Source organism: Kryptolebias marmoratus, linkage group LG7 (assembly GCF_001649575.2).
Source record: "Kryptolebias marmoratus isolate JLee-2015 linkage group LG7, ASM164957v2, whole genome shotgun sequence".
In the NCBI taxonomy this organism is placed as follows: domain Eukaryota; kingdom Metazoa; phylum Chordata; class Actinopteri; order Cyprinodontiformes; family Rivulidae; genus Kryptolebias; species Kryptolebias marmoratus.
The window spans coordinates 21,979,824-21,980,448 of NC_051436.1; positions in this window are offsets into that span (position 1 = coordinate 21,979,824).

Sequence of the window (625 nt, forward strand, 5' to 3'; positions counted from 1 at the left end):
GCTGCTGAGGCGGAAGTTACGTCACTCAAGAGCTGGATTTCTTAAACAAATAGATTACACATTGCAAAAACATAAATCCCTGGCTGCCTTTTTCACACTGATATTTTATTAATTTATGTTGATTATATTTTGTATATATTTGCTATAGTTATTAGTCTATCGAAGCAATGTGAAAATCAACACTACTGACGTTTTAATTTCTGCGGCCAGTTGTAAAAATGGTTGTCTCTGTACCACTGTTTGTAATTGTTCGTAAATGTTCAGTTAAAAACATTTTATTTTTTAACAATCCACACAGACCTTTCTCAATACTGTTTTATATATATATATATATATATATATATATATATATATATATATATATACATATATATAAGGAGGAAATGAAGACCACAGATGTTAAGACTCGGAAGCTACTAACCATGCATGGAGGGTTCCACCCCAAATCCAGCATCCTGAGACTGTACACAAGCCGTAAGGACGGAGGCAGAGTACTAGTAAGTGTGAGAGCCACTGTCCAGGATGAAACATCCAAGATCCATAAATACATCAAGGACAAGGCCTCAACAGACAATGTGCTCAGCGAATGTCTCAGACAGTGGGGAACAGAGGACGAGGTGCTGGA